This window comes from Mesocricetus auratus, unplaced genomic scaffold (assembly GCF_017639785.1).
Source record: "Mesocricetus auratus isolate SY011 unplaced genomic scaffold, BCM_Maur_2.0 Super-Scaffold_100003, whole genome shotgun sequence".
NCBI lineage: Eukaryota > Metazoa > Chordata > Mammalia > Rodentia > Cricetidae > Mesocricetus > Mesocricetus auratus.
In genome coordinates this window covers 2,412,366-2,431,040 of record NW_024429188.1, presented here as the reverse complement: position 1 = coordinate 2,431,040, position 18,675 = coordinate 2,412,366, and positions in this window count along the sequence as shown.

Here is an 18,675-nt window from a genome sequence, read left to right as displayed (position 1 = left end):
CGCCCACACATTAAAGAGATCAGCCCCTCCAAGACCCCAACCCAGCGAGCCCAGCTTCAGGAAAGAGATCAGCCCCTCCAAGACCCCAACCCCAGTGAGGCCAGCTTCAGCTTCAGCTGCAGTAAGGAAGGAGACCAGTGGAGACAGAAAGCCCCCACCAGCACCCACTGGAAGAAGAGATGGGAAGAAGACAGAATAAGAGATCACTCAGCAATAGAAACACCAACATGACCCCACCAGAATCCAGGGATCCAAGACCAGCAAGACCTGAAAAGCACTACATAGATGAAGAAGAGGAGACAGACCTTAAAAATTATTTCATGAAGATGATGGAGAGCCTCAAAGAAGAAACGAGGAAATCCCTTAAAGAAATAGAAGAAAAAACAAACAAAAAAATCCATGAAATGGGGGAAAAATTCAAGAAATAAACAAATCTCTCAAAGAATCTAAAGAGCACCAAGAAAAAACAACCAAGAAAATTAAGGAAACAGCTCAAACAGTTGAAGGATTGAAAGCTGAAATAGAAACGATAAAGAAAACACAGAATGAAGGGATGCTGGAAATAGAAAAGCTCGGTAAACGGTCTGGAATTACAGATGCAAGCATCACCAATAGAATACAAGAGATAGAAGAGAGAATCTCAGGTGTTGAAGACTCATTAGAGGACATAGCATCGTCAACCAAAGAAAATCTCAAAACCAACAAATCCTTAACACAAAATATTCAGGAAATATGGGACACCGTGAAGAAGCCAAACCTGAGAATAATAGGTATAGAAGAAGGTGAAGAACTTCAACTTAAAGGTACAGAAAACATATTCAACAAAATCATAGAAGAAAACTTCCCTAACCTAAAGAAAGATATGCCTATGAAAGTACAAGAATCTTACAGAACACCAAATAGGCTTGACCAGAAAAAGAAGTCACCTCGCCATATAATAATCAAAACATCAAACCTACAGAGCAAAGAGAAAATATTAAGAGCAGCTAAAGAAAAAGGCCAAGTAACATATAAAGGCAGACCTATCCGAATTACACCTGACTTCTCAATGGAAACGATGAAAGCCAGAAGATCCTGGTCAGATGTCCTACAAACGCTAAGGGAACAAGGATGCCAGCCCAGACTACTATATCCAGCAAAGCTCTCAATTACCATAGATGGAGAAAACAAAATATTCCATGACAAAGCCAGATTTAAACAATACGTATCCATGAATCCAGCTCTACAGAAAATGCTAGAAGGAAAACCTAGAGCCAAGGAAGATAACTACATTCACAAAGACACAGGCAATATAGAATCATACTTTACAAAACACTAAAAGAAAAAGTGAGGAGAAACTACACAAAATAACTTCACTAACAATAACTCAAGCGCAAACAAGGATCACCAATCAATGGTCATTAATATCCCTCAATGTCAATGGCCTCAACTTACCTATAAAAAGACACAGACTAGCAGAATGGATACGAAGACAGAACCCTTCCTTCTGCTGCATACAAGAAACACATCTCAACACCAAAGACAGACGTTATCTCAGAGTAAAGGGCTGGGAAAAGATCTTCCAATCAAACGGCCCCAAGAAACAAGCGGGCGTAGCAATCCTAATATCTAACAAATTAGGCTTCAAATTAAAATCAATCAAAAGAGATGAAGAAGGGCACTTCATATACATCAAAGGAAAAATACATCAAGACGAAGTCTCGATTTTAAATATCTACGCCCCAAATACAAAGGCACCTACATTCGTGAAAGAAACATTACTAAAGCTCAAAATGCACATAAAATCTCACACACTAATAGTAGGAGACTTCAACACTCCGCTCTCACCGCTAGATAGGACCTCCAGACAGAAACTTAACAAAGAAACAAAAGAATTAATAGAAGTTATGACCCAACTGGGTTTAACAGACATCTATAGAACATTCCACCCAAATACAAAGGGATATACCTTCTTCTCGGCACCACATGGAACCTTCTCTAAAATTGACCACATAATAGGAAACATAGCAAATCTCCACAGATACAAAAAATTGGAATAACCCCCTGCATCTTATCAGACCACCATGCATTAACATTAGAATTCAACAATAACACAAATCGCAGAAACCCTACAAACTCATGGAGATTGAACAATGCACAATTGCACCATCCCTGGGTAAAGGAACAAATAAAAAAAGAAATTAAAGACTTCCTCGATTTCAATGAGAATGAAGACACAACATACACAAACTTATGGGACACTTTGAAAGCAGTGCTGAGAGGAAAGTTTATAGCACTAAGTGCCCACATGAAAAAACTGGAGAACAGTCATACTAGAGAATTAATAGCACAGCTGAATGTTCTAGAACAAAAAGAAGCAAACTCCCCCAGGAGGAGCAGACGCCAGGAAATAATCAAATTGAGGGCTGAAATCAATCAAGTAGAAACCAGGAAAACATTGAGAAGAATCAATGAAACAAAGAGTTGGTTCTTTGAGAAAATCAACAAAATAGACAAACCTCTGTCCAAACTAACCAAAAGACAGAGAGAGAACATGCTAATTAACAAAATCAGGGATGAGAAAGGGGACATAACAACGGACTCTGAGGAAATCAAGAGAATCATCAGGGCATACTTTGAAAATCTGTACTCCACAAAATTTGAAAATTTAAAGGAAATGGACAATTTCCTGGATAGATATCACTTGCCAAAACTAAATCAAGAACAGATAAATAATCTAAACAGACCTATAACCCCTAATGAAATAGAAGCAGTCATCAAAAGTCTCCCAAACAAAAAAAGCCCAGGCCCAGATGGCTTCAGTGCAGAATTCTACCAGAAATTCAAAGAAGAGCTCATTCCAATACTCGTCAAAGTATTCCACACTATAGAAGCAGGAGGCTCACTGCCAAACTCTTTCTACGAGGCTACAATTACCTTGATACCCAAGCCACACAAAGACACAACTAAGAAAGAGAACTATAGACCAATTTCCCTCATGAACATTGATGCAAAAATACTCAATAAAATACTTGCAAACCGGATTCAAGAACACATCAGAAAAATCATCCACCATGATCAAGTAGGCTTCATTCCAGGAATGCAGGGATGGTTCAACATTAGAAAATCTATCAATGTAATCCACCATATTAACAATCTGCGAAAGAAAAACCACATGATCATCTCACTAGATGCTGAAAAAGCCTTTGACAAAATCCAGCACCCCTTCATGATAAAGGTCCTAGAGAGATCAGGGATAACAGGAACGTACCTGAATATAATAAAAGCAATATACAGTAAACCAACAGCTAACATCAAACTAAATGGAGAGAAACTCAAAGCAATTCCTCTAAAATCAGGAACAAGACAAGGCTGTCCACTCTCTCCATATCTCTTCAATATTGTACTTGAAGTTCTAGCTACAGCAATAAGACAACAAAAGGAGATAAAGGGGATACAAATAGGAAAAGAAGAAGTCAAACTTTCATTATTTGCAGATGATATGATAGTTTACATAAGTGACCCAAAAAACTCCACAAGGTTACTCCTAGAGCTGATAAACACCTTCAGCAATGTGGCAGGATACAAGGTAAACTCAAAAAAATCAGTGGCCCTATTTTATACAGATGATGAAGTGACTGAGAAAGAAATCAGAGAAACATCACCTTTTACAATAGCCAAAAACAGCATCAAATATCTGGGGATAATGTTAACCAAGGAAGTGAAAGACCTGTATATCAAGAACTTTGTGTCTTTGAAGAAAGAAATCAAAGAAGATACCAGAAAATGGAAAGATCTCCCATGCTCTTGGATTGGTAGGATCAACATAATAAAAATGGCAATCTTGCCAAAAGCAGTCTATAGATTCAATGCAATCCCTATCAAAATTCCATCACAATTCTTCAAGGACCTGGAAAGAACATTAATCAACTTTATATGGAAAAACAAAAGGCCCAGGATAGCCAAAACATCCCTATACAATAAAGGAACTTCAGGAGGCATCACCATACCTGACTTCAAGCTCTATTATAGAGCTATAGTCCTGAAAACAGCTTGGTATTGGCACAAAAATAGGCAGGTAGACCAATGGAACCGAATCGAAAGCCCTAATTTTAACCCACACACCTATGAACACCTGATTTTTGACAAAGAAGCTAAAACTGTACAGTGGAAAAAGAAAGCATCTTCAACAAATGGTGCTGGCATAACTGGGTAGTGGTATGCAGAAGACTGCAGATAGATCCATGTTTATCGCCTTGTACAAAACTTAAGTCCAAATGGATCAAAGATCTCAACATACATCCAGCCACACTGAAACTTTTAGAAGAGAAAGTGGGAGATACTCTTCAACGAGTTGGTACAGGAGACCACTTCCTAAACATAACACCAGTGGCACAGGCACTGAGATCAACATTTAACAAATGGGACCTTCTGAAACTAAAAAGCTTCTGTAAGGCAAAGGACACAATCAAAAAGACAAAAAGGCAGGCCACAGAATGGGAAAAGATATTCACTAACCCTACATCTGACAGAGGGCTAATCTCCAAAATTTACAAAGAACTCAAGAAACAAGTCTCCAAAACACCAAAGGATCCACTTGAAAGGTGGGGTACAGAGCTAAATAGAGAATTCTCAGTAGAGGAGGCTAAAATGGCCAAGAGACACTTAAGAAAGTGCTCAACATCCTTAGCCATCAGGGAAATGCAAATCAAAACAACTCTGAGATACCATCTTACTCCTGTCAGAATGGCTAGAATCAAAAACACCGAAGACAATTTATGCTGGAGGGGATGTGGAGAGAGAGGAACACTCCTCCACTGCTGGTGGGAATGCCGACTCATACAGCCTCTTTGGAAATCAGTATGGAGATTCCTCAGGAAAATGGGAATTAATCTACCACTAGACCCAGCAATTCCACTCTTAGGCATTTATCCAAATGAGGCAGGTTCATACAACAAGGGCATCTGCTCCACTATGTTCATAGCAGCATTGTTTGTAATAGCCAGAACCTGGAAGCAACCTAGATGCCCCTCAACTGAAGAGTGGATAGAGAAAATGTGGTACATTTACACAATGGAGTATTACTCAGCAGAAAAAAACAATGGAATCTTGAAATTCGCAGGGAAATGGATAGCACTGGAAGAAACCATCCTGAGTGAGGTAACCCAGTCGCAAAAAGACAAACATGGTATGTACTCACTCATATATGGATTTTAGATATGGATCAGGATAGTGCCAGTCTGCACTCCCACAGATAGAGAGTCTGGGAAACAGGAAAGAACCTAAAAGATATGCATATATGCATAGTACCCAAGAGAAGAGGATGGAGACAAGATCCTCTGAATGGATGGGGAACAGGGCGAGGGGGGTAGTGGGACCTGGGAAGAATAGAGGGGGTAAAGAGGAAGGGAGTTGGTCATGGGGGAACAGGAAGTTGAGGGGGTGGGGGTAGAATAGGGGGAAGAGGGAATCATAGGATCGAAGACAGATCAGGCACCAGAGTGACCTCGAGTGATCTAAAGGTATAACATCAATTGGCAAGCTAAGCAATAGTGGAGGGACCACCTCGAATGCCCATTCCTGATAATGAACTTGATGTCTATAACTATCCGGGAGCCTTCATCCTGGGACTGATGGAAGCAGAGGCAAACACACAGCTAAGCACTGAACTGAACCCAAGGAACCCAGTGACAGAGAGAGAGGAATGATGAGCAAATTGGCAAAGAATGGGCTGGCAAAACCAGCAGAGACAGCTGATCTGAACAGGGGAGTGCTCTTGGACCCCAGACCGACAGTGGGGAGGCCAGAATGGGACTGATCTGGACCCCCAAATGTGAGTGTCAGTGAGAAGGCCTGGACAACCTATGGGGCCCTGAGCTGTGGATCAGTGTCTATCCCTGGTATACAATCTGTCTTCATGTGCCTATAGCACAAAGAGAGATGCTCTCTCAGCCTGGACTCTTAGGGGAGTACCTTGACCCTACCAAGAGTAAAATGATAGACTCTAGACATCCCCTATGTGGAAGGATTTGGCAATAGGGTGGGAGGGAGGGTGGAAGGGGAGTGCGGGAGGAGGGGAGGGAGAGGGAACTGGGATTGACATGTAAAACAAGCTATTTAAAATTAAAATAAAAAAATACACACACACAAAAAAACTTCTTTATTTCTGTGCATGGTGATTTACCTACATGTATGCCCATGGAGGCCAAAAAAGGGCACTGGATCCTCTGGGACTGGAGTTATAGATGTTGTGAGCAAGTATGCATGCTGGAAATTGAATGCAGATGCTCTGGAAGGGCAGTCAGTTCTATGAACCACTGAGGCCTCTCTCCAGCCTATGCTTGCTTGTCTAGAATTGTCCTCTACAAAATAAACTGGTCATTATCTTTAAATTTAGCTTCATTCAGACTAAAGTGTATGGAGAGAATGAAGGCAGTTTCACTGCCAAAATATCATGATAGCTTTCCTTTGAAACCTCATGATTTGGCCGCTATTTTCTCCATGGCTCTCATATTTCTTGATTTCTAGCTTCTTGCAGAATTCCCCATGAAAATCTCCTTCCAGCATGGGAAGGCTTTCCTAGTCCAAAGTACCAAACTCTTGCATGTTTCAGCCCAGAAGCATTAGAGAGGGAGGCCAAGGAATCACTTAGGTTCTTCACAGCAACAGCCTCCCTTCTCCAGCACCTTGTGTCTTAGTTTCTTTTTCCATTGCTGTGCTAGAAAGCCTCTCCATTTGGATTTAAGTTTACTGTATGGTGATAGACATAGATCTATTGGCAGTCTTCTTCATGTCAGCCGCCAGTTATGTCAGCACCATTTTTGAAAATGTTTTCTTTATTCCATTGTATAATTTTAGCTTCCTTGTGAAAGATCAGGTTCATAGCAGCATTATTTTTAATAGCCAAACCTGGAAGAAACCTGGGTGCCCCTCAGCTGAAGAGTGGATAGAAAAATGTGGTACATTTACCCAATGGAGTACTCCTCAGAGGAAAAATACAATGGAATCTTGAAATTTGCAGGAAAATGGACGGCACTAAAAGAAACCATCTTGAGTGAGGTAATCCAGTCATAAAAAGAGGAACATGGTATGTACTCACTCATATATGGATTTTAGACGTGAATCAGGGGAGTGCCAGCAGACAATCCCACTGCCAGAGCCTCTGGAAAACAGAGCCTTCATCCAGAGACTGATGAAAGCAGAGGCAGACATCCACAGACAAACACTGAACTGAACTCCTGGAATCCAGTGTCAGAAAGGGAGAAATGATCAGCAAAGAAGTTAAGACTGAGCTGGTTTAACCCATAGAAACAGTTGAACTGAACAAGGGGGAGCTCCTTGACCCCAGATTAATGGCTATGTGGAAAGCATGGGACTGACCCAGACTTCATTAATGTAGGTGTCAGTGATGAGGCCTAGGTAAACTATGGGGCCTTGGGTAGTATTTATCCCTGGCGTAAAAACAGACGTTTTTTAAGAGAAGCTTTTTCTTGTGAGAAGCTTTCCCGCCAGCCTGATTCCAGAGCTGCATCAGTCCCAAATAAACACACAGTAGGTTATATTAATTATGCACCTGTTGGCCTTTGCTTGTTTCTTACTGGCTACCGCTGACTTAAGTAATTACCCCATAATTGTTAATCTAAGTATTTCTCTTACCGGAGAATGGCATTACATCTTGACTCTCTTGTGTTTCTCCTTCCCAGAGTTCTCCTGGACTCCTAGTCCCTCCCATCTAGATTCCCTATAGGCCAGACAGTGCTTTATTGACATAAGACTTCCCCAACATCTCCTCTTTTCTGTATAAACAAAAAGAAAGGTCTTAACTTTAACATAGTCAAATTGTATATAACAGAACAGATATCAAGTAAGAACATAGTTACAATATTTTAGCAAGATTTAAAGAAAATATCATCCATCCCATCCTTGTGAGTCCAAAGTTCTATATTTAGCTCATCTTTCATCATAACTAAGGAAAACTATAATTATAACTATCTGTCTTCAACTCCATCAAAGACCACAGAAGGATAATATGTAATCACTAGGATTGACAGAGATATCTTACTGCCTGGACAGTCACCCAAAGTTCCTCTGTAAGGTTTGGGCATCCATCTTCAGGCCATAGGCCACTTCTCAGCAAAGCAGGAAATTTCAAACTGTCCATCTGCATTGGCAGTCTGTCAGTCATTTTTCTGTGTCCTGCAGAAAGTCTGGTAGACTCTTCCATGAAGCAGGAACCCTGTAAGACTGATTTCAGCAGTCACTTTTCTGTGGGTCTTGCATGTCCAGATTATACAACAACAGTCAAGTAGTACAGGCAAGTGCAGTTTCTTGCCCAAATGGCTAATCTTACCATGTTGAAAGCAAACTCCACAACAAGTTTCTTCGATGCCCATCTTCCTCTCATATGTAATTGGTGCTGCCAGGAGCAGACATTTCTCATTGTCAAGAAAAACCCTAAACCATTTTAAATGCCATTTTCTGAAGGTCTTTGAGAGGTTTGAAGACTGTTTATCTATCTCAAATATATTTCTGTATATCTAGAAAACCTAACGTACCTAACTATAAATTCTGACTATTATAAGTAACTATCTATAATCTGTATTTAATTACGCATTACATTTTAAAAGATCAGTATAAGCACAATACTTAATCAAGAGGAGAAATATACATATCACAAAATTGACCTTGAATTTGTATCAATAAATGAAAAACAATACCCCTACCATAATTCCCCTTTTTACCATTAACAAGAGATCGGCTGTGATCATTAACCAATTATAAACAACCCCATTTAAATGAAAACAAAGATTTATAAACAAGATGGGAATTAGGATGTCGCTCATTCCAAACTGCTTCATGCTGGAAGGGGGTGCTGTTCATACCATGGGGATCATGACAAAACTCAGAAACCTGTGTAAGTCCTTATTTTCGTGGTCTGTAAAGCTCCATCATCTTAGCTGTTTCAGTTGTTGGAACACCTGGTCCACTGCTTCCGGGGGTCTTGGTTCGTCAAACCACAGAAGCCTGGAAGGATTCCTCAGCTTTTCATTTTCTGTGGAAACATAAGTAAAATCTCCTTTCCCAAGTAACATATCATTATACTTAAATTTTGAAGTGAAGGCATTTTCGAAAGATAGAAGGTGGATTAATTTAGCAGCATTTATAATCAAGTGTACTTTAGTAGTTCCTTCCTGAGTAATCAAAAAACTGAAAAACACAATAGTGTACAGTATCCAGACTCTCTATGTATTTTCCATCTTTACGTGGCTTATTTATTTATATATTATTACTTTATTTTAATTTATTTTTCTCTGATACAGTGTTTCTCTTTGGAAATCTGCCTGCCTCTGCCTCTGGAGTAAATCCTACAGGCGTGTGCCACCACAACACCGGCTTTGTATTTATTTACCACTTTGCCGTTTCATTTTCTCTCTCAATCTCACGTATATTTTTAAACACAGTGTAAACCTTTAGAGGCTTTCATTTATCCAAGTCTGACTTTACTGTAAATCTTTACGTTTTTCTGGCCACTTATCTGTAAAACCGCAGCTGTTTTAAACTGACGTTTTCAAGATGGCGGGCAGAAGCATGATTCTAGATTACCGCCTCAGTCCATGCTGACATCCAGCAAAAGCTGCCACTTCCAGCTGTACGTACACACCTTTCAATTGTTAGCAGAGTCTTTTAAAACAACCTTGCTGGATGTTTTTTTTTCTTTTTATGCCGAGTCAGGAAGATTCCATTAACGAGACATGTGAATCTCGGTTTGTCGCTAGCAAAACACCTGAGAAAAATGCTGCTATCAAAAATCTGTGCTTCTCTCCGTTCTTCTGTTTCTAAAATTACTTTAAATCTTTTGTTATTTTGCGTGGAAATTTAATCCCACTCCTGACAACCATTATGTTAAGAGAAGCTTTATCTTTGCTAGCTGCTTTGGTTTATTTCCCCCCCAGTTGCCTGGGCTCTGCCGCTTTGTAGTCCCCAAATAAACACACAAGAGGCTATATTAATTATGAAGCTGTTGGCCTTTGCTTGTTTCTTACTGGCTAGCGCTGACTTAAGTAATTACCCCATAATTGTTAATCTAAGTATTTATCTTACCGGAGAATGGTTCCGGGCTCCCTACACCCATGGCATTACATCTTGACTCTCTTGTGTTTCTCCTTCCCAGAGTTCTCCTGGACTCCTAGTCCCTCCCATCTAGATTCCCTATAGGCCAGACAGTGCTTTATTGACATAAGACTTCCCCAACAGACGCTGGTTGACCATCCCACAATGAGGGATGCTCTCTCAGGCTGGACTCTTGGAGGAGGGCCTAGGTCCTTCCCTGGATGAAATGAAAAACTCTGGAGATCCATCATATAGGACCTCACCGTCCCTGGGGATTGGAGTGGAGATTGGGTGGGGGGCTGGGGGCCTTGTGGGAAGGGCAGGGGAGGAGAGGAAGAGAGGGAGCTGGGATTGACACGTGAAACAAGCTTGTTTGTAACTTAAATTAAAAAAATTAAAACAAACAAAGAAAACCTCCCTAGAGGCAACTTCATAGAGAAATGGTTTGGTTCACAATTCAAGGATACAGTTCACCATGTCAGGCAACTTACTGCTGTGCTTAACAACTTCCACGGTAATTGGAACTTGAAGTATCTAGTCACATTTTAGCCAAAATCAGCACACATGATACATGTTGTGTATGCTCTCATCTTGCACCTTTTTTTCTACAATCTAGGATTCCCCAAACAGGAATCCAGGCCCCCTATACTGGGCATGCCTTTCACCTCAATTAGTATAATTAACACACTCCTACAGGCATGCTTAGAGGAGGAACCGTTCCCAGGTCATTATACTCGAGTTGACAATATTGAGTCATACTCTATGTATGCAGTTTACCGTTTCATTTTATTGATTTAAATGTTCAATTTTTTAAAAAATTTATTATTTGATTTTTAGATATTCTTTATTGATTCTTTGGAATTTCACATAATGCACCAAAATACTGCTCTCCTCACAGTCCCTTCCTATCTTCCCCCACCCCTGCAGGATTCCCCCCAACAAATATATTAAAATAGAACATAACTCCCTCCCTCCATCTTTCCCACTCCTTTTCCAACATCCCAGTGGCATCTGGAGCTGCCAGGAATCTTGATGTACACTCCGTTTGTCCAATCAGCCCCACCTGCAAAATGTTCATCACAACAAGTCATTGTTCTGCTTTCTGGCACACCAACACCACTGGGCTCTATTAAAACACCTCTCAAATACTCTGTTGTTGCCCTGAGTCAAGGAGATTCTGAGGTTGTCATTCTGCACTACAAGTAACTTTGTGCACACCAGCTGGTCAAAGACGAGGCAGCTGTTGGTTTGGGTCAACCCAATGCCCAGTAGCTGAGCCTGGATGGTAGTTGAGCTGGGCAGTTTTGGCCATTGTGACTACCTCTTCGGGTGAGGGGCAGATCCAGCTCTTCTAGGCCCATGCCATTGGGGCCATCTCTGCCATGCTTATCTTGAGGGGTGGGGCCATCTCTCCGAGTGCTAGGGTTATCTCTCCCGTGGAGGGGACAGCAACAGCTCTCCTGCTATAGTGTTCAATGAGGGGCAGGGGCAGATATATAGGGGCCAATGAGGAATATGGATGGTTCAGCATGGTCCTTGGATTTCAAAACATGTTTCCTATGACTCCCTGTGGCAACACGAGCAAGGGACATCAAGCCAGACCATGGCTGCTGTTGGGCCATTGACACAGAGCTGGCTCACAGCAGCAGCCTGGACCCAACCTCATGTAGAGAAGCCAAAACAGGAAGTCCATTCCCCTGGCATCAACTCAGACCCACCCTGGCTGTGGTAGGACCACAGACCCACACCTAGCTCCTTGCCATAACCCAGGGTTGGATGTTACCATGACTCTGGGTGGTGGTACAGGCCATCAAGATTAGCATAGCCCCAAGGGAAGCATGGTCCTTGGAGAGCAACATGGACTCAGATGTTTGACCAGAACCAATCGTCCGCAAGGCTTTCAGTGGTTATTGAAGCCTTGGACATCAACACAGGCCATGGCTGTTGGCTCCTGGCAGCAACCCAGGCCCAGTGTCATCATATCCCGCAGGTGGCGGCACACGCCCCTCAGATACACATGGCCCTGGTGACAGCGTGGCCCATGGACACCACCAGGGTTAGAGGTGGTGGCCTTGGTGGCAATATGGGACATTCTGTGCAACATAAACTCATCTGTCACAGACTCAGATATACCTTTAGGCAGGAAAGCAGGCCCCAACATCACACTGGTAGTGGGTGGCAAGCAGGATACCAAAATCAGTCCATTCCTCAGACTCCTTGCCTTTTCAGAACTGTGTCTTACCAAAGCATGTGAAGCATTCTGCCTCTCTTTCTCTCTGATTTCGCAATTGTCTATTTGCTCGGTATATGGACACTCCAACTGTGGTACCACAAGTGGACGGGAATGTGGGTGTTTCAGGCAGGCTAGACCTAAAAGAAGCAGGGTTCCCCCATGAGTCTCTTTTGCCTCTAAATCCTTTATTTTCACTTAGTGAGTATTTGAGTTCATAAAGACAGTTTCTTTTAAGTATGCTATTAACATTTCCACTTTGCAAACTCTTACTTTGTTCAGTTTCTCTGTTCTACTTCCTGCTACAGTTTTCCTTGTTTTTTTCCTGTTTCCGTGTTATATATGTGTTCTATAAAATGTTCTGTTTCTATACAAAATAGAGGTTTCATAAATGAAAGAAAATACAATACATATTTTTCTGCAACTCAGTTTGCTTAATATGGTGATCTTAGGGTGCATGCATTATCCTAGAAACAATATAATTTCATTGATTTTTAAAATCTCATTTTTATTTTAAATTTTTCAACAATATACTGTAGTCATATACTTTACACTCCCCTGACTCCTCCCAGATGCTCTTCACTTCTCTTCCCACATAAATTTATGTTCCCCCTATCCGTCAAATACACACACACACACACACACACACATACACACACACACACACACACAGAAAGAGAGAGAACAACAACAAACAAAAATTAAAACAAGCTTAAAACAAAAAAAAAGTTGAAGTATACACTTTTGAAAGCTTGCACCATAGTCAAGTTCCTTATGACTTCCAAAATAACTGTTGTAGTAGTTCCAGGCCTCCCCCCGATTCCCTCTTTACCTTGCCTTCCCATACCATTTCCTATTCAGGCCTTCTAGTGTTCTGTTAACACTTCAGAACTTTACATTTTCCCTTCTTTTGAAGATGCCCTCCTCCACTGTGCTCCCTAATTAAGTACCTGACGTCTACAGTTATTTGGATTGAAAAACACATGTAAACTTAAAAGCTAACAACCACCTAGAAGAGGAAATATTCATTGTTTAGCTTTCTCTGTCTGCGTTATCTCAGAATGATTGTTTCTAGCTCCATCCATTTACCTGAAATGAAAATTCCATAATTTTGAATTTTGGGGGTTTTCTTTCTTTGGTCTTTTGAGATAGAGTTTCTTTGTAGCTTTGTAGCTTGTGCTGGAACTAGCTCCTATAGACCAAGCTGGTCTCGAACTTGCAGAGATCCTCCTCTGTCTGCCTCCCAAGTGCTGGAATAAAAGGTATGGGCCACCACTGCCCAGCAATTTTGCTTTTCTTATAGTTGTATAATATTCCACTGCAGAAATGTACCATATTTTCTTTTTCCAGTTATTACTTGTTGGTCAGCTAAGCTGTTTCCAATTTCTGTCTATTATGAATAAAATGACAAAGAACGTGAATGAGCAAGTGTCTCTGTAGTAGGATGTAGTCATTTGGATATATGCTCAGGAGTAGTATAGCTGGTTCTTATGGTAGGTCAATTTTAATCTTTCTGAGAAACCTCTTCAGTGATTTCCATAGTGATGGTACAGGTTTGCACTCACATCATCAATGAATAAATGTTCTGCTCTCCCAACATTCTTACCTGCATGTGTTGTCATTTGATTAACTGATCTTGGTCAATCTGACTGGAGTAAGTCCAAGTCTCAAAGTAGTTTTCATTTCCACTTCCCTGATGGCTATACACTTTTGAATTTTCAGTTATTTGTGTTTCATCTTTTGAGAACCTTCTTTAGCTTTATACTCCCTGGATTTATTTGAAGTAATTATTTTCTTGGTGTTCTTTTTTATTTGTAGTTCTTTATATATTCTAGACACTAAGCCTTTCTCTCCAAAGCATAGCTGGTAATGGTTGTTTACCACTCTGTAGGATGTCACTTTAAGAATGACGCTGCCCTTTGCCATAGAGAAGATTTCCAGTTTCATGAGATTCTATTTATTATTTGCGGTGTGCCTGTGTGTGTCGTATTGAGAAAGTCTTTTTCTGTGCCAACAAATACATGGCTATCCCACACTTTCTCTTTTATCAGATTCAGATTATCTGGCCTTATAGTGAGGTCTTTGATCCATTAGGAGGTGAGATTTTTGCAGGATGAGAAATATGATTTAATTTGCATTCCTCTCCTCTATATGCAGACATCTAGTGTGATAAGCATCATTTGGTCAAGACGCTTTTTTTTCTACACTGTTAAATTTGGGTTTCTTTGTCACAAATCAGGTGACTGGATTTATTTCTCAGTCTTCAAATGGATTCCATTGATCAGCGTCTGATTTTTTTGTTTTGTTTGTCAATGTATGCCATGGTATTTTAAATATAGCTTAAAATTGTGAACGGCTAGATATTCAACAGTTGTTATTTAAAAAAAAACACAATTCTTGAATGTGTTAGCTCTCCTTGACTTTGTTTGGTTTGGTTTAGTTTTGGTTTCCATATGAAGCTGACAATCATCCTTTCAATATCTGTGAAGAACTGTATTGGAATTTTGATGGGAATTACATCAAATCAGGATGAACATTTTGTTAGGATGACCATTTTTACTATATTAATACTACCCATGCCTGAGCATGGGAAATATTTCCCTCTTCTGTTGCCTTCTTCAATTTGTTTCTTCAATGTCTTAAAGGTTTTTATCGCATAAGTCTTTCACTTGCTTGGATAATATTGCCCCAAGATATATTTTGAGACAGTTGTGTAAGTACTTTTCCACTGATTTCTTTTTCACTATTCTTGCTATTTGTATGAAGGATACTCGTGTGTGTGTGTGTGTGTGTGTGTGTGTGTGTGTGTGTGTGCATGTGCTAATTTACATACTTCTCCCAGCTGCAGGTTTTTTAAACTGTAGAAAATTCCTGTTGTAGTCTTATGTTCCTTTTTCCCTTTTTAAAACTTAAATTAGAAATAAACCTATTTTACATGCCAACCCCAGCTATATTTCCCTCCCCTCCTCCCTTGCCCCCCACCAACTACCTATCCAATTCCCATTCTCCTCCCCAGGGAGGGTGAGGCCTTCCATGGGGAATCTTCAAGGTCTGTCATATCATTTGGAGCAGGGTCTAGGCCCTTACCCTTGTGTCTAGGCTGAGAGAGAAACCCTCTACCTGGGATGGGCTCCTAAAGTCCATTCTTATACTAGGGGTAAATACTGATCCACTGCCAGAGGCCCCATAGATTTCCCAGGCCTCCTAACTAAAACCCTGTTTCTGTGGGTTTCTCCAGCTTGGTCTTGACCCCTTTGCTCATCACTCCTCCCATCCTGCAACTGGATTCCAGAAATTGAGATCATTGTTTAGCTGTGGGTGTTTATTCTTCTTCCATCAGTTACTGGATGAAGGCACTATGATGGCATTTAAGGTAGTCTTCAATCTCATTATAGTGGAAGGGCATTTAAGGTAGCCTCTCAACTATTGCATAGATTAATTGGGGTCATCCTTGTAGATCTCAGGACATTTCCCTAGTGCCAGATTACTTGTTAAACCTATAATGGCTCCCTCTATTATGGTATCTCTTTTCTTGCTCTACTCTACTCTTCCCCAGACCCAATATTCCTGCTCCCTTGTGTCCTCCTCTCTCCTCCTCTTCTCCACTTCTCTTCTCCTAACTCCCTCTCTTCTCACTCCATGCTTCCAATTAGCTCAGGAAATCTTTTCCCTTTCCCCTTCTCCAGGGAATCATGTATGTCTGCCTTAGGGTTCTCCTTGTTTCCTAGCTTTTTTGGTGGTGTGGATTGTAGGCTGGTAGTCCTTTGCTCTGTGTCTACAATCCATATATGAGTGAGTACATACCATGTTTGTCTTTTTGTTACTGGATTAGCTCACACAGAATGGTTTCTTCTAGTCCCATCCATTTGCCTGTGAATTTCAAGATTCCATTGCTTTTTTTCTGAGTAGTACTCCAATGTGTAAATGTACAACATTTTCTTTATCCATTTTTCAGTTGAGGTACATCTAGGTTGCTTCCAGGAGCTGTCTATTACAAGCAATGCTGCTATAAATGTGATTAAACAGAGGCCCTTATTGTATGAATGTGCATTTTTGGTTATATGCCTAAGAGTGAAATTTCTGGATCTTTTTTTTCTGAATTTTTTTTATTTATTAATTTTTTTTATTTTCCATTTTAAATTCAGATAAGAAACAAGGTTGCTTCACAAGTCAGTACGAGGTCCCTCTCCCTTTCCCTCCCCTCCTCCCGTGCCCTCCCCCCATCCCCCCCCCCCCGTTATCCCCTCATTCCCCCAGGGAGGGTGAGGCCCTCCATGGGGGTGTCCATAGTCTGTCATTTCATATAGGGCAGGGCCTAGACCCTTCCCCAAGAGTTCAGGGTGAGAGTGCACCTCACATTGTTCTATGGGAGTCCAGAGACCGTGTGTATACTTGGGATGGGTACTGATCTGCTGTCCAAGGCTCAATAGATTACCTAGGCCTCCTCACTGACACCCGGATTCAGGGGGTCTTGATCAGTCCCATGCTGGATTCCCAGGCTGATGCCTGGGATTCAAGAGTTAACCTTTGTCTGGTCAGCTGTTTCTGGGGTTCAACCAGCCCAGTCTTAATCCCTTTGATCATCAGTCCTCCCTCTCTGATACTGGCTTTCTTGAGTTCAGCTCAGTACTTAACCAGCCAGTAAATGAAGTTTCTGTTTCCCAGACTCTCTGGCAATAGGATTGTAGGCTGGCACTCCCCAGATCTATGTCTAAAATCCATATATGAGAGAGTACATGCCATGTTTCTCTTTTTGTGACTGGGTTACCTCACTCAGGATGGTTTCTTCTAGTGTCATCCATTTGCCTGCGAATCTCATGATTCCATTATTTTTTTCTGCTGAATAGTACTCCATTGTGTAGATGTACCACATTTTCTCTATCCATTCTTCGGGTGAGGGACATCTAGGTTGCTTCCAAGTTCTGGCTATTACAAATAAAGCTGCTATGAACATAGTGGAACAGACATCTTTGTTATATGAATGGGCATCTTTTGGATATATGCCTAAGAGTGCAGTTGCTGGGTCTTGTGGTAGGTTTATTCCCATGTTTCTGAGGAATCTCCATACTGCTTTCCAAAGTGGCTGAACCAGTTGGCACTCCCACCAGCAATGGAGGAGTGTCCCCCTTTCACCACATCCTCTCCAGCATAAATTGTCATTGGTGTTTTTTATTTTAGCCATTCTGACAGGAGTGAGATGGTATCTCAGAGTTGCTTTGATTTGCATTTCCCGGATGGCTAAGGATGTTGAGCACTTTCTCAAGTGCCTCTCAGCCATTTTAGACTCCTCTATTGAAAACTCTCTATTTAGTTCTGCAGCCCACTTCTTAATTGGGTCCTTTGCTGTTTTGGAGACTTGTTTCTTGAGTTCTTTGTAAATTTTGGAGATCAACCCTCTGTCAGATGTGGGATTAGTGAATATTTTTTCCCATTCTGTGGGCTGCCTTTTTGTCTTGCTGACTGTGTCCTTTGCCTTACAGAAGCTTCTCAGTTTCAGTAGGTCCCATTTATTAATTGTTGATCTCACTGTCTGTACTACTGGTGTTATGTTCAGGAAGCTGTCTCCTGTACCAATTCGTTCAAGGGTACCACCCACTTTCTCTTCTAAGAGGTTCAGTGTGGCTGGATTTATGTTGAGGTCTTTGATCCATTTGGACTTAAGTTTTGTGCATGGCGATAAACATGGATTGATCCGCATTTTTCTACATGCCAGTCTCCAATTATGCCAGCACCATTTGTTGAAGATGCTTTCTTTATTCCATTGTATATTTTTAGCTTCTTTGTCAAAGATCAGATGTTCGTACGTGTGTGGGTTAATACCCGGATTTTCAATTCGATTCCATTGGTCTGCCTGTCTATTTTTGTGACAATACCAAGCTGTTTTCAGGACTATATCTCTATAATAGAGCTTTAGGTCAGGGATAGTGATGCCTCCGGACGTTGCCTTGTTGAACAGGGTTGTTTTGGCTATCCTGGGTCTTTTGTTTTTCCATACAAAATTGATTATTGTTCTTTCAAGGTCTGTGAAGAATTGTGCTTGGATTTTAATGGGGATAGCATTGAATCTGTAGATTGCTTTTGGCAGGATTGCCATTTTTACTACATTGATCCTACCTATCCAAGAGCATGGGAGATCTTTCCATTTTCTGAGGGCTTTTTTAATTTCTTTCTTTAAAGATTCAAAGTTCTTACGATACAGGTCTTTCACTTGTTTGGTTAGCGTTACCCCAAGGTATTTTATGTTGTTTGTGGCAATTGTAAAGGGTGATGTTTCTCTGATTTCTCTTTCAGCCCTTTTATCATCTGTATATAGTAGGGCTACTGACTTTCTTGAGTTGATCTTGTAACCTGCCACT